The sequence below is a fragment of the Caretta caretta genome, chromosome 2 (assembly GCF_965140235.1).
Source record: "Caretta caretta isolate rCarCar2 chromosome 2, rCarCar1.hap1, whole genome shotgun sequence".
Lineage (NCBI taxonomy): Eukaryota > Metazoa > Chordata > Testudines > Cheloniidae > Caretta > Caretta caretta.
Genome location: NC_134207.1, coordinates 179,160,803 through 179,186,253, shown reverse-complemented (window position 1 = coordinate 179,186,253; position 25,451 = coordinate 179,160,803). Strand labels below are relative to the sequence as shown.

The 25,451-nt window shown below is 44.5% G+C and overlaps 1 long non-coding RNA gene across 1 annotated transcript; it reads left to right on the top strand.

Annotated features, from left to right (window-relative positions):
* The first annotated feature begins 9,927 nt into the window (after positions 1–9,927).
* On the top strand, positions 9,928–21,288 carry LOC142071146 (uncharacterized). The gene is made up of 3 exons (XR_012667148.1): positions 9,928–10,227; positions 20,570–20,912; positions 21,042–21,288. It is a non-coding gene; the product is annotated as an uncharacterized LOC142071146 (long non-coding RNA).
* The last annotated feature ends 4,163 nt before the right edge of the window (positions 21,289–25,451 follow it).

Genomic DNA, 25,451 nt, shown 5'->3' with positions numbered 1-25,451 from the left:
GAAGGTTTTGAGTAAGTTGACTCACATTAATAGTCTCATTGATTCAACTCGGTTTATTCAGGATAGATGGTTGTTTTCAAAATTGACTCCTCAGGTAGTCTCATAATCCTCCATCTTCCACTAGCTCAGTTATATGGAAACAAGAAAATTCAATTAGAGTAATTCATTTGCTGTGTTCTTATTTTCATACACATTTATATCCTGTTAAATGGTGTTTGTGATAAAAAAAAATCTATAGGGTTCTCTGGTTTTAATTTTACCGTTTAGTTTATATGGAAGCATACAGTTCTAGGATGGAAACGCTGTAATGACTGCTGTAAATATACAATATTCCTGATCAAACAATCTTGCCTCTGAAGAATCAACATCATCCCTCTTCTTGACATCTGAAGAGAGCCCCTTTACAGAAGGTCTAGTTCAGTAGTTCCACTGAAGGGTGAGTGACGGTCTCCAGGGGGTATGTTGTTGATATCTGGGGGCCTGATCCAAAGGTCATTGAAGTGGCTGGGAGTTCTTCTACTGACTTCACTGGACTCTGGATGAAACTTGAAAAGGCCTGTCCTGTAAGGTGCTGAGCACCTGCATCTCCCATTACAGGAACTCACAAGGCCAGGGCATTATGGCTTTAAATCCCACCAAAAGTCAAATGAAAATCCCATTCCTAGTACTAAAATGTGGGGAAAGATTCTTCTGAGTGTACTTGGGGTGTTTTTTGTTTACCAAAAATCTCATTACAATAATGGTGAAGTAATTGGAATCCAAACCTGCTAGATATTTAAACAGTAATTTGTTGGTTTCCTGTCTTAATGATGAAGTAGCTGAAAACTGACGCATCCTGTTTTGTTAAAAGGATGTTTGTGGTATGGGGACGCAGGAGGAAATTCCATATTAATTCAGTAAAATTTTGTGTCACTGTATCATTTTCTCCCTTCACCATTTGCTCCATGTTACAGAAAGGAGCACTTTCTCAAAAAGGTAGACTTAAGAAATCTCAGCTGCTAATGCCTAGGTCAATGTTCCAGACCTTGCTACAGCCCTTTGAAAATTCTGGGATTTTTGGGGGGAACACAGTGGGATAACTTTGCATTGAGGACTGGGTCATAACTTTTTAAAATATACATAATAATTGCCGGTACAATGATCAAGGGACTAGAAGGAAAAGAGTCTCCCAACTCAAGTATAAAATCTTATTATGACTTGATTGAATTCCATACATAAGTCTGAGAACTACTGAAAATAAACTGAACACTTTGCTCATACAGAGCTTATTCTCTTAAAGTGCAAGTGACCCTGGAAGTGGTGAGGTCTCACCTCTCATTAGTGCCTACAGATGATGATGAGAGCACCCACTACCTTTTGGAAATAGCTCAGTATCTTGCAGGATAGAGCACTGTTACGGTTTAAATACAAGACAGGACAAGCTTTAAGCAAGCAAGCAGGCTGGTTTGCCGACGGGCTGGTCTGCCTGTTAGCTTTATTTATTTTGCGCATTACATATTTTAATAAATAAAAGGAATACACTGGCTTTGTATAATATTTTTATTTACCGCATTTTTTGCTCTTGGGCCTTGAGCCCAGTCCTGGAAGGCTTCCCATGGTTTGTTATTTGGGCGAGATTCTAAGGTTCATGCCCTTGAGAGGAGCCGTGTGTGCACTGCTCCTACACAACACTCCGGGTGTGCCCTGCATGTTGCCAAGTGCATGAACTCTGCATGAATGCTACAGAGCACCTTTCATTTGGAGATTAGAAAGTGCTTTAATCAATCTTTAATACAGGAAAAAAGAAATGCCAAACATCTTCCTTACTGATGCAGAGGATGGCGTGAAGAATACACTTACAAAACTTGCATAGGATTAAAAATTGGGTTGAGTTGCAGACACCAGTGAGGACCGAGAAAATATGAAAAGCTTTCAGAATATCAGGAAAACTTACTGACATTGATCTCAATCAGGCATGGAATCATCTCTCAAAGGAGGAGATGGAAGCCCCATTTTGGAGACCTTTAAAACTAGACTAGACAAAACACTAGAAAATACTTTGTAGGGAATAGTTCTGCCTTGGCAGGAAGATGGACTGGATGCTGTAATAGGTCTTCCATTTCAAACCTCTCTGATTTTATGAACCTTAAATACATGTAAATGAATTCTTTAGAAATAAATATGTAAGTACCACACTCCTGTAAATGTCCCATGTTCATGATTTGTTGTGGACCAAATGGTTTCCGTAACATACGTGCCAAGAACTTGAATGGATATTAATCTATATTGGATATCCTGAACGGTGTCTGTAAGTGACATACATATAATTTAGAGAGTAATACATATGTGAGTGAGTACCATACATAATTCAATGATATTAACAGGAGCCCCACACATCGATCAACACTACAATAACCAGTTTCATTTGCTCATTTGTAATGATGATAAAAAGTTCTCAGTCAAAGGTGATTGATGGTGAAATGAGCTATCAGAGGACATAAGTGTGAGCCAAAAACCTATCCATTCTCAGGAGCAGCTGGAATTCCTGGAACCTAGGATAAGGTATTCCATTTCCACTCTGCTGTAATGGACATGGCTAGAGGGAGGTACTGCATTACTGTGATCCCTAACTCCCACAATGGCCATTCCTTGCAGGGCACAACTAAATGCGCTAAGGTGTAGTGGGAGCAAAACTAGCCACTAGCTGACCCCAGCACTATGGCAGCACAGAGATGGCATCCAGCCACCTTTGTCACCAAGCTCAGTCTTGCACCGAGTGCAGTGCAGATGAATGTGAGGATCTGGCCCTTTTCCATGGGACGAAGCCCCCCAGGATTTCCTGTGCCCTTCTCACATTTAGAATGAAGAGCTTGTAAGCTATATATTTTGCTACTGTTCTTGTCTTAGCTCCTCAAGTGTAGCACATGTGCACTCGGAACCAATAGTTATTTTATGTTGGGCCACTGAAACTGAGTAGCAAACTCCTGTATTCTGTGTACACTACAGCTCCAGCCGTGGAGATGTGCTGAAAATTCCCAGTGGAGATGCAAACTGCTGTTTGTTCCCTCCTAAAAAATGTCTACCCCTCACATTCCCTATTCACTTTTACACTCCCGCCCCTCACCTGTCCCCAGTTATTGATTATCCCCACCCCATTCTCCCTCATTCGCTCACTTCACAGTGTCTCTGGTCACCCATTGCTTTGTGAAGTCAAATGGGTAATGACTGTTCAATCACTTGCTCTGCCTTTAGAGCTGGAGCCAGCACTGGTAGGCAGTCACTGGATGTCAGCTTTGTGCCACCCACTAGGTAAACTCCCACTTCCCTGGCTCAGGCAAATCCCTACACAACTTGGGCTGGCCGAACGGGAGTTCACGCTGGCCGTGGTTTATGGGACTGAGGCTCGGCCTGTTGTGTAGGCTGGTGTGCCTGGGCCAGGGGCAGGGCTCAGCCTGCTCTGCTGCAGCAGTAACATGAGAGTTGAGCCCCACACACAGAGCTGTGGTGGTTTTTGGGCAGGGTTGCAGGAAGCTTGTGGCACTGTGTAAAACCCCATGTGGCACAGTAATAGCGGCCGCTGTCTGTCTCTTCCAGCTTGTGCACCAACAAGTTAGAGATGTTTTTTGTCCCATAGGCTGAGAATTTCTCCTTGGGGAAGGCTGCCTCTCGCTTTAACTCTGACCCAGAGAGAGTGAGGTACAGCAGCCTGTGTGGGGCCTCTCCAGCTGGGGCTCGGTACCAGTGGATGTAGGTAGAGTCCGATCCACCAAACACCTTGCAAGTGAATTTGGCAGAGCTGCCTTGAAGTGGCTGCTTTCTGAGAGAGATCTGCTCGCTCTCCAGGTGAAGGGCCCACAGAACAGCTGGAAGGCAAAAAGAGAAAGCAACCATGAGGAGACAGCACCTAGACACATTTCCCTCTTCAGAGAGCAGTAACATGTACATGGCCTTGCAACCTGGAAGGTACATGGGCTTAATTATCCATTGCCTTGCACCTTGTATAGCCATTTATGTCTCTGTAAATGTGAGGGGGAAATGGATAAAGCCTCTATCTCTTGTGTGAGTGGACGATCAAGTTCACTTTACACCTGGGCAAAGATGGTGTGAACAATTACACAAGGTACAGGGCAGTGAAGAATCAGACCCTTTATCCAGTGATGAGCTTCCAAAATCTTAACAACCGGTTTCCCCCCTCACCTCATGAGGGGGTCATGGCCCACCCCCACCCCCTGGGACTCCTGCCCTATCCAACCCCCCGCGTTCCTTGATACCCCCCCGGACTGGGCAGGAGGGTCTCGTGGGCCACCGTAGTGGGTGCCCACCCTGTCCCTAAGAGCCAGCGGGACCTGCCAAGGGGCGAGGTGGGGAGTCCCAGCGGTGCTTACCTGGGGCAGCTCCCAAGAAGCATCTGGCAGGTCTCTCTGGCTCCTTGGAGTGGGGTATTGTAGCTGGGGGGGAGCACGTGCTTCCCCCCGCCCCACTGATCACATCAAAAGTGGTGCCATAGGCACCAACTCCGGCAGTGCTCCGGCAGCTCCCCGCCTGGCCCCAGCTCACCTCCGCCCCTGAATGCGCCGCCCTGCTCTGCTTCCCCCACACCCCCCAGCTTCCCGTGAATCAGCTATTTGCGCGGGGGCTGGGGACTGAAGCAGAGGCCAGGTCAGGGGCAGAGAACAGTGGTCAGTCACCAGGGCTGGAGTAGTAGCCAGGGCTGAGGCTGGAGCTAAAGCAGAAATGCAAAATTTTTTATCGGAATACTGGGGGTGGGGGCAGGTGCCCCTGCTTGCCCCAACTTGTGCATGCCCCTGGGCACAGGCATATTAGGAGACCATGTAATGTGGTTATGAGCACGCTTCATTGCTCCTAGCAGTGCCTGAATCTGTGATCAGTTGCTCACGTGGGCCAGCACTGATGTCCATGCTGGCTGGGCAGGAGCACGCTCCCTCCATTACAAATCTGAGTCTGCGTCTTCTCTCAGTTGTACATATAGTCACTGGGCTGCACACCGGCCATTGTCAGTTCAGTTGTGTGCTATTGGTGCCCTCTACTGAGATATAACACGTGCTCGTGTACATTAATAACTGACCTTTTCCTGTCTTCCAAAAAAGGCCTGTTTGCCCATAGTCCTCTACTGGCTGCCAAGGAAGGTGGCATAAAAGCCCCCTGAGATGAGGGGTATAAGGGTTACTGAGCCCCCAAGTTGGGCTGAAGATCTGTCATAAGGTCATTGGACTGTTTTGTGTTACCCCTTCCTGGGTTATAGAGAACAGGGCCAGCTCTAGGCACCAGCTAAGCAAGCTGGTGCCTGGGGCAGTGCTGCTGAAGGGGCTGCACTCCGGCTGTTCTTGGGGCAGCACTCCAGCAGCAGCCCCGGCGGCAATTCAGCGGCAGCTCCCTCCAATGTTCCTGTTCTCTCCGGCGGCAGCGTATTTGGCAGGTTTCCCCTCTGCACCTTTTTTGCTGCTTGGGGCGAGAGAGAGTGGGACTGAATGTGACCTGGTGGAGGGCTGAGGCACAAGGAGTAGACCCCAGCAGGGCTGGAGGGGGCACCAGAGGAGACGACTTTGCCAGCCACATGGGGGCATTTTGATGGTGAGTTACCCTTTGACAGCATATTTAATTATTATTAATATTCAGACATAGGTATACATTGCACTTTGGAGAATGTATAAATTATTGTAATATAGTGGCCAGAGATCATCTGAAGATTCACTGTTCTCTTTTCAGCCTTTGTAGCTGAAATGCCAACATGAACTTCTTTCCCTACCCCACAAAGAGGTGTTGGGAAAGGGGTTCTGGAGACTGATTATAGAACTGATCAGGGTTTGTAGTGGAGAGGACTGTGGGGATAGGTTGGAGCTGGTAAGGGAACCTGTCCCTCCTGAGTAGGGAGCTAATATACAATGAATTACTTTTATCTCTCATTATTCTTCTAATCAACTCAAACCCTCAAATCCTGACACCCTCTCTTATAAAACTCCAAATGCACAATAGCTTTCCTCCAAGAAACTCTTTTTATCTGCTAATGAGTTACAAAAAACTGCATGGGACTGGGTAGCAGTTTCTGTTTTGGAAAGTGTCATCTCTGGATCCACTTGACCTTTAATTCTGCTTGATTGCACTTGCACAAATTATTGACTGGTGCTACTGGGCCACCAGGCTGTGGTATGAGAGTCAGGATTTTCCTTCTCTGTATTCCTCCAAATGTTCTTAAAAGCCCTTGATAGATACTGTGATACCCTGATTAGTGTATATGTGCAAAAAACAAGGATGGTACCCCAAATGCTCAGCTATGTGGCATAAACCCACTCCTGCTAGCAGCTAAAGAAAACTCTTCCTCAGCCCAAGTGGAGGGGACTGTGCTTTGGGATAGAAGGATCTGAAATGTATCCCTGCTGCTGCCAGGGAGTGCCAAGGCCACAGTGAGTAGCATCGCGACAATTTCAGTGGTCATGGATTTCTTTCTTTTCATTAAATGATGGAATGGAACTTCCACATGGCTCTGCCTGGGACATTTTCCAAATGTCAATTAGCCTCATCTGTCTACACTAGACTTTTTTTCCCTAAAATTTCTCTCAGTTTCTACCCCTGGGTCAGTTGTACTGGTGGAAGCAAGTACGGGAATGCTGCTGTAGAAAGGTGCCTGTGGCTGCCAGCAGATTTATGTCTTTCAGGGTGTGTTGTCACTCTAGATTTACGTTGGCTCTTACCCTGGTTTTAGCCAAAACCCATCTCTCCTCCTCTCACAAAATCCTTATGCCCAGGCTTGTGTGTGTTTTGAACCTGGGCTTTCTTGCCTGGCTGGGAGTGTAGATTTACAGCCAATGGCTATTATCTTTGAAAACTCATGGCGATTGGAGGAGGTCCCGGACGACTGGAAAAAGGCTAATGTAGTGTCTATCTTTAAAAAAGGGAAGAAAGAGGATCCGGGGAGCTACAGTCCAGTCAGCCTCACCTCAGTCCCTGGAAAAATCATGGAGCAGGTCCTCAAGGAATCAATTCTGAAGCACTTAGAGGAGAGGAACAGTCAGCATGGATTCACTAAGGGCAAGTCATGCCTAACTAATCTAATTGCCTTCTATGACGAGACAACTGGTTCTGTGGATGAGGGGAAAGCAGTGGGCGTGTTAATCCTTGACTTTAGAAAAGCTTTTGATACGGTCTCCCACAGTATTCTTGCCAGCAAGTTAAAGTAGTATGGGATGGATGAATGGACGATAAGGTGGGTAGAAAGCTGGCTAGATTGTTGGGCTCAATGGGTAGTGATCAATGACTCCATGTCTAGTTGGCAGCCGGTATCAAGTGGAGTGCCCCAAGTGTCGGTCCTGGGGCCAGTTTTGTTCAATATCTTCATTAATGATCATAGAATCATAGAATATCAGAGTTGGAAGGGACCTCTGGAGGTCATCTAGTCCAGTCCCCTGCCCAGAGCAGGACCAGTCCCCAACTAAATCATCCCAGCCAGGGCTTTGTCAAGATCTGGAGGATGGTGTGGATTGCACCCTCAGCAAGTTTGCAGATGACACTAAATTGGGAGGAGAGGTAGATACGCTGGAGGGTAGGGATAGGATACAGAGGGACCAAGACAAATGAGAGGATTGGGCCAAAAGAAATCCGATGAGGTTCAACAAGGACAAGTGCAGAGTCCTGCACTTAGGACGGAAGAATCCCATGCACCACTACAGACTAGGGACCGAATGACTCGGCAGCGGTTCTGCAGAAAAGGACCTAAGGGGTACAGTGGATGAGAAGCTGGATATAAGTCAACAGTCTGTCCTTGTTGCCAAGAAGGTCAGTGACATTTTGGACTGTATAAGTAGGGGCATGCCAGCAGATCGAGGGACTGTTGCATTGATGGTGGGAGGGAATCTGATCTGGGACTACCAGCTTAGCAAGTTTAAATACATCTTCCCACATTCTTCTTTCTATAGCTGTCACACTGTAGTACAGTTATTCCAATACTAATATTACAGCGCTATGGCAGGAAGACTGCATTATAATAAATCCCAGTGGCTGTACCATGTGACCAAGTCTCCTGGTGACAATGGCATCTTGGTGGTGTGCATGCACGGCACAATGTCTAGGAGCTTGGGGAGGGGGTGGAGGCAGTTCCATTGTCCGCAAGTTTCTACAACCTATTCTGGAAAACTATCCCTCAGTCTCTCTCAGACCCCTGGAAAACTATCCCTCAGTCTCTCTCAGACCCTTGAGAGGTAGGCCAATCCTTGCTTTCAGACAGCCCCCCAACCTGAAACAAATACTCACCAGCAACTACAAACCACACCACAGAAATACTAACCCAAGAATCAACAAACCTCGTTGCCTACTCTGTCCTCGTATCTACTCTAGCGACAGCCTCATAGGACCCAGCCACACCATCAGAGGCTCATTCACCTGCACATCTGCTAATGTGATATATGCCATCATGTGCCAGCAATGCCCCTCTGCTATGTACGTGCTCCAAACTGGACAACCTCTACATAAAAGGAAAAATGGACACACATTAGGAATGGTAACATACAAAAGCCAGGAGAACACTTCCATCTCCCTGGACTCAATAACAGATTTAAAAGTAGCCATTCTTCCACAAAAAAACCTTCAAAAACACTCCAAAGAGAAACTGCTCAGTTACAATTCATTTGCAAACTTAACACCATCAATTTGGGCTCGAATAGGGACCGGGACTGGCTGGCTCACTACAAAAGCAATTTTCCCTCTCTTGGTATTGTCGCCTCCTCATCCATTATTGGGAGTGGACCACATCCACCCTGACTGAATTGGCCTTCTGCACGGATTCTCCACTTGAAAGGTAACTCCCTTCTCTTCAGATGCCAATGTATATTTATGCCTGTATCTGTAATTTTCATTCCATGCATTTGAAGAAGTGGGTTTTTTACCCATGAAAGCTTATGCCCAAATAAACCTGTTAGTCTTTAAGGTGCCACCGGACTCCTCGTTGTTTTTGTGGATACAGACTAACACTGCTACCCCTCTGATAATTTGTAGATAGTCAGGGTGCTAAGAGCCATTGAACCAAACTGTAAAGCCTGCATATAATGGAAACCACTTCAAGCCAGATGGTGCAGCGGCATCCCTAGTTCCAGCACCTATGACCACTCCGGTAGCTTACTAGCCCTCTCCATTCATTGATTTGCTGTTCAGTCAGTAGGGGGCAAAATGTTGTTGTCGTTGTCTTGATAAATGGCTGTCTATCACAGGCCTGGAAAAGTTGCTTTCTCTTCCAACCAGGGATCTTCAGCAGAACAACATCCTCCAAAACATCTGATGAAGTGAGCTGTAGCTCACGAAAGCTCATGCTCAAATAAATTGGTTAGTCTCTAAGGTGCCACAAGTACTCCTTTTCTTTTTGCGAATACAGACTAACACGGCTGTTCCTCTGAATCCTCCAAAGGTTGTCCCTGCCTGTGATAGTGTTAAAATCAATATTGCTAACAGCCCCATGGTCTGCGTGTCCCGACCCCGTATCGAGCCCCAGAAATGGTAGCAAGCATATAGAACATTCAGGGAGGGAGTTGATGGGAATGGCTTTCTAAAGATGATTAACCAGAAATGAAGGAGGAATTGGATATCTGACTTATACTATAAGTATCTCCAGCATGTGGTCAATGAGATGCTATGCTGTACCTATAAAAGTTAGCTTTTATTACACCCTTTCTAAATCTATACCTGCCATACTTAAAAACATCAGTTGTATGTGATGGTCTTGTATCTAGCTCAGAGGAAATGAGTATCTACTCGTGCTTTCAGATGATTAAGATTAAGAAGGCAACTGTGTGTGAAGCGGGGGGTGTACACTTTTGAAAGTCTGTGGCTCAATACAGAGTGAGGTTTTTGCACAGCCTGTCTATGGCTTTCTAACACTGTGATATCCCAGTAGGCACAGTAATAGGTACCCATGTCATTGTCGGTTAGTCTGTCTACCCTTAGGGTGCACTTTTCAGTTGTCTTGTCAACCCTAAACTTGTTCTTGTCAAAACTTGATTTCTCAGCTTGTGTCTTAAAGTAGAGTATCCACTCTGGAGCTTCTCCAGGTCTTTGTCGATACCAGTGTATAATAGCATTCCCGAAGTTCTGAATGCCGGAAGCCTCACAGTCTATACTTGCAGTTTTACCTTTTCCCCTGGTAACGGACAACTGAGCTTGTTTCAGATGTATTTGTGCACATCCGTCTAGAAAGAGGACAAGAAAAGAAAACCTGAAATTAACATAGAATGAATCTGGAGCATGGTGAGTTGTGACTCAGTAAAGTACAACTATGTAGAAAAAGGATAAAAAAGAAACTTACAAGACAAAATCGAAGCCAGAATAACAACCTGAAGTAGTAACATTTTACAGGTTTTGCTTGGTCCTGCATCTATGAGAAATGTGACTGTTGGGATGGACAGAGTGGTGCCTTTGGGGACAGGATGTGACTCATTTAGTTAAAACGGGATGAGGTTTTGCTGGCTGCATATGCTAATTTAAGATAAGGTAGAGTTATGGCTGAAACTCATCCAAAGTTACTTTTATCAAAGAGGATTATCTGGCATAAAGCAAACTTTTCCGCTATCGTTAGACCAGTGTAGATTGCATCATGGAAGTCTGGGTAATGAAGGATTGGTCTTTGAATTATTTATATTGCAGTGTTTTCCAGAGGCCTCTGTCCGGGTGGTGTCCCCATTGTGTGAGGTACTAAACATAGCAATATATAGAGTGACGGTCCCAAAGATCTTCAGTCTAGAAGTGTATTTGCACCAGCAGAGAATTTTTGGTACTTCATATTTAAATATACCATATCCCCCTGCCCTCCAACCAGAGTAGTTATTTGCCAGCAGATTTCTTGTAGGAGGTGCAGCAGGAGTGGGTTTTGAGGGGGATTTGAAGGAGAAGAGGCTAGTGGTTTAGGGATTTGTGTGGTTGGAGGGGGCATTTCACACATAAGTGCTGGAAGAAAACACCAAGATGTTTGTGGGCCGGGATGCAAACTTTGCTTGTTTGTTTCTACAGTGCCCTGTGCAGTGTGGACCAGATCTGTGACTGGGGTTCCTAGCTGTGACTGTAACTAATACAAAGATGACGGGACTGGCAGAGTCATGTTGATGGCACAGTGAAGACTAATTTTCTTGGGGGTTATTTTCTTTCCCTGTTGAAGATGGGAGGTGCTGCCCTGAGGGGTGCTGTTGCCGGTACAGCACTCAGAACTCTTCTGAAGATATTAAGCACTTCCCAGGATCCTGCTCTCGCTGAGTTTCCCAGATGTGAAGTAGTGGAATATCGCTTCCTACTTCAGTTTGAGACTATCCCTCTGCTCGATAAATGGAGTGGTGTACAATGGATATTATATCAGTGTGCTAATGCCCTCTACTGATATAGGATGGATGTGCAATTGTACATTTGCAGTCTATTTTGTCCTACTTCTGAAAAAGGGCCAACTCTACAATGATGTTTTTGTCAAATTAATTTACGAGTAACCTCATGTTTTCTTAAACACTTCTTTGTTTCCTTGTGATGAGAGCTAATCCGATCCATGATGTCTTTTCTATATTGTAGCTCCATTAGTGTTCTTGTGTCTTTCTAGCATCATTCAATAAGCGATGCTTCCACTTCTGCCCTTCTTTCAAGTATCATCTGCAATTACACTCTTTCCCCAGGGGTTCTGGAGAACCTGACTCCATTTATCCCCATTGCTCTAGTAACCCTCCTTAGACTATAAAATCCCTGGGACAGGGACTCTTATTCTGTAAAGTTCCCTGAACGTTCATGCGAAGATTGAAATTCTACAGCATAATATCAGTTCAAGCAGAGTGTGGCCTGCTGTCACACCATGTGTTTTCTGCTGAACTGACTTCAGAGAGTAAAGATAGGCTGGTCCTTCAGAACAGAACTCTGTGGTTTTTATAACGTGAACCAAAAGCTCTTTGTGGTTCAGGGCTAATTAAACAGCAGAAAAGCAACCAAAATAAACTTACTCCTGTTTCCATCGGAGTAATATCAAAATGTAAATTGGCCAGGCTGGTTTGCAGTGCCATTAGGTGACTTGTGGTCTGATCCAAAGCCCATTGAGGTCAAGGGAAAGACACTTAGGGCTTGACCCAATGGCCACTGAGATCCACAGCTGGAATCTCTAGACACTAAAAAGTGGCTCTGTACCTGGGGAGGACACTATGCAGGATGAGCCCCAGTTACTGGGGAGTTAGGAGGAGGTACATTATTGCACCTGCATACTGGGTCCAACGCTCCTGTTTTACTTTCACTTGCTTCCTGTTTCAGCAGATGAATGACGTCTGGATTGGGAGACTGCAGTGTCAGGCAGTTATGGGGTGAGAGCCTGGCCCCATTTCCTTCTCATTTTTTTTTAACAGGGCAAGGGGCAGCTAAACACACAACTCCCATTGACTTGTAACGAGATTGGGTGCCTAACTCCCCTTTGTGCCCAAGGCGACCTCGTGTTCTGCTAGACCTGACCTGTTCTTAGTGATTTATGTGGAAAATACGCAGTAAATCAGCAGTTGCTGTTCATATCTAGTTGCAGAAGCCAATGAAGAGTTTCTGCAGCTGGCTCCAGGCTGAGAGGAATTTTAAGAGAGGTGACAGTGGCCTCATACATGCAAAAGGCTGTGGCTCAGAATGCAGAGTGGGTTTTTGTACAGGCTGTCTAATGTTTTTTAACACTGTGCGATCCCAAGAGGCACAATAGTAAGTAGCAATGTCACTGGAGGTTATTTTGTTTATGGTCAGGGTACAGGTAGACTGGTCAATCTTCTTTTCAGCATTAAACTTTCCTTTATCTGAGACTCTGTCAAATTCAGACTGCGTTGAGATGAACAGAATCCGTTCTGGAGCTGCACCGGGTCTCTGTCTATACCAGTGTATAGGAGCCTTGCCAAAATCCTCAGATAGAGAAACATGACAGTCAATTCATAAGGTTTTATTTCCTTCCCTAGTGATGGACAGCTGAGGTTGGGTCAGACGCACTTGCGAGGAGCCATCTATGGAGAAACACAGATAAAATATAAGAATAAAACTGAAATAATGTGAAGACTCTCTCCAGCAGCTGCTGTCATGTACCAATGTACGCGGAGAGCAGTGTGAGTAGGGTGACCAGATTTCCTAATTTTTATAGGGACAGTCCTTATATTCAGGGCTTTGTCTTATATAGGTGCCTTAACCCCACCCCCCGTCCCAATTTTTCACACTTGCTATCTTGTCACCCAAAGTGCGAGCAACACACTTACAGGAGCAAACCGTAACCAGAACAAAAGTCTCTAACAGCAACATTCTTCCTGCTCTTGTTAGAACTCCAGCCAGGGAATGTAAATGACGGTCTTGAATGGAGAGAGAGATGTAGACGGGGAGAGGAAGTGACTCATTTAGGTAATCTCCAGTTAAGTGGTACTGGCTGAAGAAGATTTATTGCAAGCTGAGATAGTTACTGCTGCTTAGTATGACAACTTTCACCCTGGGTGAGTGACAACCCAAGCACGGGCGTCAAATAGATTCCTTGGGTGTGTTTCAGGATCAGTGTTCATGAATATTTTACTGTCGTTTATTACTTATATTACTGTAGCAACCTGAGATACTGGAACTGGGCCCCAGGGGGAAAACAAAGAGGCAAAGTCCTGCCTCGCACTGCTGACAGTCTGAAAAAAGGAATGACCTCTCCAGCTTGTAGGAAAGGGAAACGTCAAAAACCCTTTATTTTTTCTACATATATATTTTTTTACCATGTCATTGTTTATGCACAAATACACTGTTTTTTGTTTTCTCCTCTCTCACCCCTAAAGCTTCAGTCACTGTGTGTTAGCAGATTTCTTGTACATCCTGTGGAATAGAAATCTTGCAGAGGAGAAGGTAGAGATGTTCCATATGAGACGAGGGCCCTGTTCCATGAGTATGTGATAGTATGGAAGAAAGCACAAATGAATTTGTTGGAAAATTTAATAGGCAGGTGGTGGACAAGACGGGGAAGAGAAGAGCTGCTGACAGTGCAGTTAAAACTGTAGTTGTCTTTCTGTCATTCACTTATCACTTGCCCAGGGAAGCTGCTGAGCCTTTCCTGATGGAGAGAATGAGTCAGTGCCCTCGGATCGCATGGATACCAGTGGAAGTTGATGGTGTTCACAATGTTTCTGGGGACACTGAGCATCTGGCAGAATTCAGCTGTAGCATATTTTTCAGTCTTTAATTCTTCAGGTTTTCTCCTACTTAATTGTGATACTTGGCCATTTTACATCTCACTACTCATAACAGTGCTAATATATCTGTGTGCTAATGCCCTTGACTGAAATAGATGGCCTTGTTCATGGACGCTTAGTTTCTGTTCAGCTCTCATTTAGTGATCGAAGGGCCACCAAGAAGTTGATATTCTGGATATTTCAAGAGCCATTTTTGTAAACAGACAATTCATGCTGTTTTATTCTGTGTTTAATAGAGAAATGATTCCCCACAAAGGAATTTGTTTATCTGTATAGGGCCTATGTGAAATTTCTGTCAAAAATGCACTCATCCTGTGGGCCTTCAAAACATAATTCCTCTTTGTGGGGTGTGTGTGTGTGTGTGTGTGTGCTTGACTGTATGGCAGAAGGTAGAAAAGAAGTAACCAGTTTTTTTTTTTAAAGGGGATGTCACATCACTGCAGTCCTTGTTTTCCTTCCTTCATTATCCCTCCAAGCATTTATCCACAAACCCTAAACTGAGAGGAGTACTAGAGGAATCAGCTCCATGGGGCAGGGACTTTGATCATTTATTTGCTCGTAAGGTACATTCATGTGTATGGCTAGATATAAAAGATACACTCTCCTGAAGCAGATATTTCTATTACATCTCATCGAACAAACTGGTATCGTAGACTAAATATGAAACCAGTCTTTAGATCTGACCTTTGTGGTTTTATGAGCAGGCATCTGCTGGACTAACAAGCTTTTCACTGGTAAAATGCTAATTAGAAACAGGAAAAAGATTCAAGCTATTTCCTCTAGCAGTGTTGCAACATATTTTACAGTAGCAGTCTAGTTTCCAGTGCACTTGAGTAACTAACTGCACAAAGATTACTGGAATATATAGGCAGTATCAAAATGAGTTTATGGACCAGGTGATAGGCTAACTAACCCTCCATAATGTCAGTAACCAGGAGATTTTTCATTAGATCTGCATATTGGATTGAACACCCAGACTGACTCTCCTGTCCTTCCTGTTTCAAGGAATGCCCAATCTCGACCTAATTCAATTGTCGTGCCAGCTCCCTTATGCAAACTGGTAACTGTATCAAACCTTAGTCACTCCCCAAGAGAGCAACTGAAAACGTTGCTGCCCTGACTATTTAGCTGCCCTGTGCAACTACTTGGTCCTGTCATTTGGCAGAGACAGGTGGGATCTTACTGTTTGCAAAACTTGTGCAAGCAACAGTTGTGTTGCTTTTATCTCTTGTTGCGGAACCCAGTAAGGTGTTTCTGCGTCTGCTTCCATCATGAGAAGCAGGATGAGGAGGTAACTGTGGTTTCTTGCATTCGAAAGGCTGTTGTTGAGAATACAAAGTAGGTTTTTGTACAGAATGTGAATGTTTTTTTGATGCTGTGTGATCCCAAGCTGCACAGTAATAAGTAGCCATGTCACTCTTGCTTATTTTGTTTACTGTCAGGGTGCAGGTCGACTTGGAGAGCTGCTTCTCTGCCTCAAACTTTCCCTTACCAGAATCCTGGTCAAAGACGGGTTTTCCTGATGAAAGATAGAGAATTCGTTCCAGAGCTGCATCAGGTCTCTGTCGATACCAGTGTATATAAGCAGTACTAAGGGTTATGCCAGAAACATGACAGTTAATTCGTGCAGTTCTATCTTCTGCCCTGGTGATGGATAGTTGAGATTGTACCAGGACTTGGGCCTCTCCGTCTGCAGAGAAAAGAGACAAATGCCATTTAATCTGAAATTGAAGGAACATGGAGGATCTCCAGTCATTGCTCAGTAAGGTGCCTGCATGGAGAAGCCTAGAGTGTAAAAAGCAACTTACAAGACCAAACTACTGAAGCAACAAGATAAACTTGCAGTAGTAACATTCTCACTAAGTTATGATGAGCCTGCTACTGAGAAAGAAAGGAATATGAATTCTGATCTCAGAAAAAGGGAGGGATCACTTGAGTAGAGGAAGTGACTGGTGAGCTATTTCAAGGCAATACAGATTTGCATTTGCCTTATATAAAAGTTCCATATATGAACATCTCCTAACCTTCCCTCATGCTATCTAGCAACTCTTCTGACTGCTGCCTTGTTTAGAACTTTTGAACAAGAGTATCAGATTTTTGTAGCAATGGTTACAGGTACTGAGGTTCTCTGCCCCTCCCCCCGTCCCCTTTTTTAAACTTAAACATCAGCAGATTTGATTACGGAATAATGCTCTCAGCATGAAAAAGGCAACTAATCTAGCTTTTTCAAGCAGTGATGAAAATAGATCACTAAGTGTTGATGCCAAGTCCATTGAAGTCAATGGGAAGTTCTTCAGTTGATTTCCATGACCTTTGGAATAAGCCCCAATTCCTAGGGAGCATTTACTCAGGAATTTTTCACCTTATCTAACTCGGAGTCCCCTCAAGTTTATAGATCTGATAGAATTGTTGTCAAGGAAAAGAAATCAGTAATCTCTTAAATAAACACATTGTTCTTGCACTTTGAGTTTGGATGAGGCAAAAGTCAAATTAGAGATGCTTCAATGATTAACTCTTTGTTTTCACCTACATCAGTAGATTCCCGTTGTTTCATAAGGGGTTTCATATGCTGTTTGTGAATTCTGTTGCTATATACACCCTGTCTGCGAGTTTCCGTTTGGGTATCTGTTGGTGTCTATTCCCCCAACTCCACAAGAGTATGTAACTTTTATTGGGTGACCTTTATCTCTGTGCAGAGAGCCAGAACAAGGTCCTTACACAGTTTTAACCCCACTAAAGTCCTGTTTTGAGGGTTTAAGTGAGAAGTAAGTGCAGTATAAACCTTGTCCTTGCCCCTCTACAAAGCACTGAATCTATAACATTGTGAATATACTTTACATGCTATCCAAAGAAACATAGCAAGAAATATACCATATTTCAAAAACATAGTTATTAAGTATACTGATGGAGTGCTACCAGCACTGTCCCTGGTGCTTTTTTTTCAATCAGCACAAACTTCTTAACTTTCTTTGACCAGACCTAGCAGGGGAAAGGGAATTAGGGTCAGATCCTTAAAGGTATTTAGGAGCTTGAACTTGGTCACCTGGAGAAACTTGGCCTGAATTCCAAGGATTTAAAAATCATAGTCTGTACCCAGGCAGCCATTTTCCTAATCAGGAGACCAGGAATGATCTCACAAAGAGGGCTGTACTGGATGAGGATGAGAGTGGACGTTTAAATGAGACTGAAAGCCTCCCTGTGGAATTCTTGAGGGTGATGAGAATTGTCTGAGCCGTGCCTTGTTAATTAAGGGCTAACTCCCCACTGACTTATGGGGATGCACAAGGGAGAGGAAGGTTTTGAGTAAGTTGACTCACATTAATAGTCTCATTGACTGAAGTGGGTTTATTCAGGAGAGATGGTTGTTTTCAAAATTGACTCCTCAGGTAGTCTTGATAATGCCCCATCTTCCTCTGGCTCTGTTATATTGAAACAAGAAAATTCAATTAGAGTAATTCATTTGCTGTGCACTTATTTTCATGCACATTTATACTCTGTTAAATGGCCCTTGTGATAGAAATCTACAGGGTTCTCCAATTTTATTTTTACCATTTAGTTTCTATAGAAACATGCAGTTCTAGGATGGAAACGCTGTAATGACTGCTGTAAATATACAATATTTCCGACCAAACAATCTTGCCTCTGAAAAATCAACATCAGCCCTCTTCTTGACATCTGAAGAGAGCCCCTTTACAGAACTTGTAGTTCCACTGCAAAAGGGTGAGTGAAAGTCTCCAGGGAGTGTGTTGTGGATGTCTGGGGGCCTGATCCATAGCTCATTGAAGTGGCTGGGAGTTCTTCCACTGACTTCACTGGACTCTAGATGAAACTTGAAAAGGCCTATCTTGCAAGGTGCTGAGGACCTTCATCTCCCATTACAGGAACTCATAAATCCAGGGCCTTATGGCTTTACATCCCACCAACAGTAAAATGAAAATCCCATTCCTAATACTAAAATGTGGGAAAAGATTCTTCTGAGTGTAGTTGGGTTTGTTTGTAAACAACAACAACAAAAACCACAAAAAACCTCATTGCAATAATGGTGAAGCAATTGGAATCCAAACCTGCTAGATGTTTAAACAGCAATTTGTTGGTTCTTGTCTTGATGAAGCATCTGAAAAGCAACACATCCTGTTTTGTTAAAAGGATGTTTGTGGTATGGGGAGGGAGGGACCAGGGGAAATTTGCTGTATGAACTTTTTATTCTCAAGACATCTTGTAGCTTCACAAAATAAGCTGTTAATGGTTCAATATTAATTCAGTTAAAAATTTTGTGTCATTTTCTCCCTTCACCATTTGCTCCATGTTACAGAAAGCAGCACTTTCTGAAAATGGTACCCTTGAGAAATCTCAGCTGCTAATGCCCAGGTCCATGTTCAAGATCTTGCTACAGCCCTTTGAAAATTCTGGTTTTTTTTTTTGTTTTTTTTTGTTTTTTTTGAGGAACACAATGCGATAACATTGCATTGAGGACTGGGTCATAACTTTTTAAAATATACATTACATAATTGCTGGTATAGTGGTTAAGAGACTAGAAGGAAAACAGTCACCCAACTCCAGTATGAAATCTTATTATGACTTGATTGAATTCTGTACATAAGTCTGAGAACTACTAAAAATAAACTGCACACTTTGCTCATACAGAGCTTATTCTATAAAGCATTAAATAATGATGGAAGTGCTGAGGTCTCACCTCTCATTAGTGCCTACAGATAATGATGAGAGCACCCACTACCTTTTGGAAATAGCTCAGTATCTTGCAGGATAGAGCACCTTTCCTTTGGAGATTTCAAAATACTTTAATCAGTCTTTAATGCAGGAAAAAAGAAATGCCAAACATCTTCCTTATTGATGCAGAGGATGGCGTGAACAATACACTTAGAAAACGTGCATATGATTAAAAACTGGGTTGAGTTGCAGACACCAGTGAGGACAGAGAAAATATGGAAAACTTAGAATATCAAGAAAACTTACTGACATTGATCTCAGTCAGGCATAGAATCATCTGTCAAAGGAGATGATGGAAGTCCCATTTTGGAAACCTTTAAAACTAGACTAGACAAAATACTAGAAAATACTTTTGTGGGGAATAGTTCTGCCGTTGCAAGAAGATGGACTGGATGCTGTAATAGGTCTTTTCCATTTCAAACCTCTCTGATTTTATGAACCTTAAATACATGTAAATGAATTCTTTGGAAATATATATGTAAGGACCACACTTCTGTAAATGTCCCATGTTCATGATTTGTTGTGGACCAAATGGTTTCCTTAACATAGATGCCAAGAACTTGGATGGATATTAATCTATATTGGATATCCTGAATGGTGTCTGTAAGTGACATGCATATGTATTACTCTCTAAATTATATGTGAGTGAGTACCATATATAATCCATTGATATTAACAGGAGCCCCACGTGTCGAATAACACTACAATAACCAGTTTCCTTTGCTCATTTGTAATGATGATTAAAAGTTCTCGGTCAAAGCACAGAGATGGCATCCAGCCACTTTTGTCACCAAGCTCAGTCTTGCATCGAGTGCAGACAAATATGAGGATTGGGCCGTTTTCCATGGAAAGGAAGCCCCCCAGGATTTCCTGTGCTCGTCTCATATTTAAAATGAAGAGCTTGTAAGCTATATATTTTGCTACTGTTCTTGTCTTAGCTCCTTCAGTGTGGCACATGTGCACTCAAAGGTGCCAAGTTAGTTTATTTTATATTTGGCCACTGAAACTGAGTAGCAAACTCCTGTATTCTGTGTACACTACAGCTCCAGCCATGGAGATATGCTGAAAATTCCCAGTGGAGATGCAAACTGCTGTTTGTTCCCTCCTAGAAAATGTCTTCCCCTCACCTTCCCTATTCACTTTTACACCCCCGCCCCTCACCTTTCCCCAGTTATTGATTATCCCCACCCCATTCTCCCCCATTAGCTCACTCCCCAGTGACTCTGGTCACCCATTGCTTTGTGAAGTCAAACGGGTAGTGACTGCTCAATAATTTGTTCTGCCTTTAGAGCTGGAGCCAGCACTGGTAGGCAGTCACTGGATGTCAGTTTTGTGCCACCCACTAGGTAAACTCCCACTTCCCTGGCTCAGGAAAATCCCTACACAACTTGGGTTGGCCGAATGGGAGTTCACACTGGCCATGGTTTGTGGGACTGAGGCTATGCCTGTTGTGTAGACAGGTGTGCCAGGGTGGGGGCAGGGCTCAGCCTGCTCTGCTGCAGGAGTAATATGAGAGTTGAGTCCCACACACAGAGCTGTGGTGGTTTTTGTGCAGGGTTGCAGGAAGCTTGTGGCACTGTGTAAAATTCCATGTGGCACAGTAATGGCCACTATCTGTTTCTCTCATCTTGTGCACCAACAAATTATAGATGCTTTGTCTCCCATAGGCTGAGAACTTCTTACTGGAGAAGACTGCCTCTCGCTTTAACGCCGACCCAGAGAGAGTGAGGTACAGCAGCCTCTGTGAGGCCTCTCCAGCTGCGGCTCGGTACCAGTGGATGTAGGTAGGGTTTGATCCACCAAACACCTTGCAAGTGAATTTGGCAGAGCTGCCTTGAAGTGGCTGCTTTGTGACAGAGATCAGCTCCTGCTCCAGATAAATGGCCCACAAAACAGCTGGAAGGCAGAAAGAGAGAAAGCAGCCATAAGGAGACAGCACCTAGTCACATTTCCCTCTTCAGAGAGCAGTAACGTGTACATCGTCTTGCAACCTGCAAGTTCTTGAGGAAGGTACATGGGTTTGATTATCCATTGCCTTGCAGCTTGTATAGCCATTTATGTCTCTGTAAATGTGAGGGGGAAATGGGTAAAGCCTCTATTTCTAATGTGAGTGAACGATCAATTTCTGTTTACACCTAGGCAAAGGTGGCGTGAACAATTACACGAGGTACAGGGCAGTGAAGAATCAGACCCTTTATCTGTGAGGAACCATCCAGGATTATGGATCCTGATTTCCCCATTTCAGTACACCAGTTTTATTTCAGTGCAATGCCATTGGCTTCACTGGAATGCACCAGCATCAAGCGCTTACATTGGACTCAAGATTCAGGCCCATGTTGGGGTTTTTTTTGTGAACAGTAAATACAGAATAAAATCACTAACTACAGTTAATGTGTCCAGTAAACTTACCAGGGAAGAAGCAAGCAACGAGGGCTTGTAGACATCCCACCATCTCTCCTTAACTTGCTGTACCTTTTCAGGAAGGAAAGTTATTGAAGTTTAATGGTGCTCAATTTTGTCAAAAGAAAAATACTGTTACCCAGTCCTGACTGAAGAAAGCAAGAAATGAGGATATTGCTACTGTTCTTCCTGTACTGGCTGGTTTCCTATTGGTTTGGGAATGGGGGGAATAGGGAGAGTATGTGAGAGAGAGCCACTAACCATTTTAGGCTCTTAGGTCCAGATCCTAATTCAGTGATTAGGATGATTTCAGTGGAAGTTAGGAGACTAAATACTTCTGAGAATTTTGGCCTTAGTGCATTCTGCTCCCATGGAAGGAGAGATCCACGTAGCGAATTGTAGTGCACTCTCCCACCATTAATGCCCTGTGTTAAGACACTAAACTAGGACTCGGGAGGTCTGAACTCTGTTCACAGCAATGCCACAAACGCTGTGCATGACCATAGGCAAGTTACTAAGAGCCTGATTTTCAGAGGTGCAGAGTACCCACTGCTTCTGTCGAGTTCTGCTGGAGGGAGAAGTGCTCAGCTCTTCTTGAAAATTTGGCCCATAATCTCCTGTTCTCCATCTGTGAAATGAGAACTATTGTTTCTTTTTATGTCTTGTCTATTTAGACTATAACCTCTTTGAGGCAGGAACCATCTTTCACTGTGGTCTAGAGCATTTAGCACAGTGGGACCCCTCTCTTTCAGTTGGGGCCCATAGACCCTAAATCATGAAAATAACAATTTTACTATTATAGTGGAAACCAAAGGTCCTAATTAGGATTAGGGTCCCACTGTCCTAGGTGGTGTTCAGATGTGCAAAAAGGCATGGCTCCTGCCCCAAACAATTTACCATCGAATAAGAAAGTCATATCCCTCTCCCTCCATCCTTCATATAGAATCAAATAAACCTGAATACATCATTTGTAAAACTCTTAGAGCAGGGAATATTTTCATCACATGATTATACAGTTCCTAGCACAAAAGAGGTCTCCATCAGTTTGGGTGCTAACTCAATAGAAATAATATTACTGTATTTGCATTTGAAAAATGTAACTGGATAAAAATTTTCCTGTTGCAATTAAAAGAAACAACTGCAAGCACTTGGGTGTTCAACAGATACATATGCAAAGAAAGAGAAGCAAATAAAGCTTCATAGAATCTGGGAGATGCAAAAAGCAGACCCCACTTTGATGTCCTCTTAGTGCTGTCAGTGACTGCACTACTGTGTTCAGTGCTCAGATACCATGGTAATGGACATTTTAGGAATGCCTTACTCAAACAGTTAGCTACTTAAATAGATTAGATCAAAAATAGCTACAATATAGAGAATAGAGTAAGATCACTGAATTACCAATGTAACATAAAATGGATGTGCAGCCAGCCTGCTCACTAGGGATTTGGTAACTGGCAAGGAAGTTCCCCATGTCTTCCTGGAAATGTCAATGCCCTTTCCTTGTTTGGTTTGAAGAGCTTGAAAGTTGTCAGGAACTGTACTACTTCTCTTGCATTAATCCACTGAGTGCTTCTCTGTTTGTGTATAATATGCAGTAAAGTTAGTTCTGTTATGTTTCCTTGTCTACCCTCGACCCCTACTGCTATGGCGACAGAATTCCTGCATCCTGTGTATTCTAGGGCTCCCACCATTGCTGAGTGTGGAACAGAGGCAAAACTGGTTCTAAAGTCTTGTCTGTGTTAATGTCATGTCCCTGAGTGGGTTGTCAGAATCAGGGACTGAAAGCATGAGCTCAAAGAGCCAGCAATGTTAGCCAAGGCTGTAGCAGGCTATTCAGTCTCTTTCTGTTGCCCAACCATGGCTAGCGGGAGATAAGAGCATCACACTGAGGGGGTTCAATCAGCACATCTCCGTACCTTTGTCTACCATTGTTCACTTGGCCAGCAAGTTGCAGATCCAGGGATGGTGACAGCAGTAGGAGGGAGAGAGCACAGTCAATGCAGTGTTTTTACACTGCATGATTTAGACCTGGTTTGAATAGGGTTAAACAGTGAGGTAGCAAATACTCCTGCACCCTGGTTAGTGCTCCAGTCATTGCAAAAATTCACAGTGGATGTGAATTAAGTGACTTGCTCATGTGAACAAACTAGAAATTCTCTTCCCCGTTCACCTACCCCCAATCCTCTGCCATCTTTTCTACTCCCCACTCTGTTGTCCCTTATTCTCTCTTCCCCCCCACCCCATCATTCTCAAGTCACTTGTGAAATAGTCACACCACAAGACAATTATTTGTTCTGCCTTTAGAGATGGAGCCGTTATTGCTAGGTAGACGCTGGGGAAGTTGGCCCAGTGCCACTCACTAGGAAAGCTCCTACTCCCACTTCCTGGGATAAAGGGGTATCAGCATGGGTGGATGGATCTGGGGCAGGAGTCAGTCTGCTGTATTGGCTATGGTATGTGTTTGAGAGGCTGTCTGCCCTATAGATAGGTTTGCCTGGTGTCCGGTTTTCGACTGGAACACCCAATCAAAAAGGGAACCCAGTGGCTTCGGCCAGCATTGCTGACTGGGCTGCTAAAAGTCTGGTCAGAGGCACAGCAGGGCTAAGGCAGGCTCCTTGCCTGCCTTGCCCCCACGTGGCTCCCAGCAGCGGCCAGCATCTCCCTGTGGCCCGTAGGCGCCAGCTCAGTAGCTCCCATTGGCCAGGAGTCCCCGTCCGCCTAGGAGATGGACATGCTGGCCTCTTCCAAGCGCCATGCTGAGCCAAGGTAGGCAGGGAGCCTGCTTTAGCCCTGCTGCACTGCTGATCCAGAGCCGCCTGAGGTAAGGATCACCCAGCTGGAGCCTAAATCCCGAACCCTCTTCTGTACTCCGGCTCCAGGCCTGAGCCCCCTCCTGCACCCCAAACTCCTCATCCCTGGCCCCAACCCAGAGCCTGCACCCCCAGAGAGATGAAAGTGAGTGAGGGTGGGGGACAGCGAACCATGAAGAGAAAGGAGATGGAGTGAGCAGGGGGGGGCCTCAGAAGGGGCAGGAAAATGGTGTTAGGGTTGCCAACTTTTTCTAATCACACAAAACCAATCTATAGAGTGGGCTGAGGGTGGGGCTCGGTGAGCTCTGCTGCAGCAGTAACGTGAGAGTTGAGCCCAGCCCCCCAGGCTGTGGTGTGTGTGGTTTTGGGGGAGTTTTTTATGCAGAGCTGCTGGAGGTTTGTGTGTTAAATCCCATGCGGCACAGTAATAGTGGCCACTCTCTGCCTTTTCCAGCTTCTGCACCAGCAGTTTGCAGAAGCTATGGCCTTGAAAATAGGCGTCTAGTTTCCCACTGGAGAAGCCGACCACCTAGCTAGGGTCAGGCTTGGAGTAAGAAAGGTAGAGCAGCCTCTGTGGAGCCTCTCCAGTTGGGGCTCGGTACCAGTGGATATAGGTAGAGGTCGATATGCCAGATAATTTGCAGGTGAATTCAGCAGTGCTACCCATATGAGGCTCCTTTGTGATGGAGATTGGTACCTGCTCCAGGTGAATGGCCCACAGCACAGCTGGAAGACAAAAGGAGGATAAGGAGCAATGAGGAAATGGCTGCTAGAAATAATCCCTCTACATGTAGCAGCAATGTCTGTCCTATACAGAGTCAATGCTGCTTAGACTGAAGGGACGCGGAGGTTGCTTCTCTGCTGCCTTTCACCTTGTATGTTCATTTAGAATGGTGAGGGTGAAGTGTGTCATTTCTGCCATGGATGTGAGTGAGAGGACAATTCTGATCTCATGGTTTTTTCTCTCTCAGGCACAGGTGTCCATGACTGCACAAGGTGCAGGGGAGTGGAGAACTGCACCCCTGGTGTGTGGATTATCTGTAAAGCTCCATACACACTCAGGGGTGCTGAGTCTCCAGTCTTACTCCATAGCTTTCACTAGAGTTGCCCTGGAATAAAACTGTTGTAACTCTGGGGATCCAAGCCCACAATGCTGCATAAATAACCATAAATAATAAACAGAACTGAGTTCAACGAACTTACATGACAAGAGGCAAGCAAAGAGAATTTCCAGAAATCCCACCATGTCTCCTGAAATTGCTCTGGCTCCTGAGGAGAAATAAAAGCACAAGAAGTCAACGCTGCTCAGTCTTCAGTGACAAATACTCAAATGCTGAAA